Source organism: Arachis ipaensis, chromosome B03 (genome assembly GCF_000816755.2).
Source record: "Arachis ipaensis cultivar K30076 chromosome B03, Araip1.1, whole genome shotgun sequence".
Lineage (NCBI taxonomy): Eukaryota > Viridiplantae > Streptophyta > Magnoliopsida > Fabales > Fabaceae > Arachis > Arachis ipaensis.
This window is the reverse complement of record NC_029787.2, coordinates 47,065,471-47,065,761: the sequence shown is the minus strand read 5'-3', so window position 1 is coordinate 47,065,761 and position 291 is coordinate 47,065,471.

Here is a 291-nt window from a genome sequence, read left to right as displayed (position 1 = left end):
CTTTGAGGAACAGCAGAGCTCCACACCTTAATCTATGGAGTGTAGAAACTCTACCGTTAAAAATACATAAGTGAAAGTCCACGCATGGCCAAGAGGCCAGCCCTCAAACGTGATCTAAGATAGCATACAACTGATCAAAGATGATCAAAGGATCAAAAGATAATCCAAAGATATCAAATACAATAGTGAAATGTCCTATTTATAATAAACTAGCTACTAGAGTTTACAAAAGTAAGTAATTGATGCATAAATCCACTTCCGGGGCCCACTTGGTGTGTGCTTGGGCTGAGC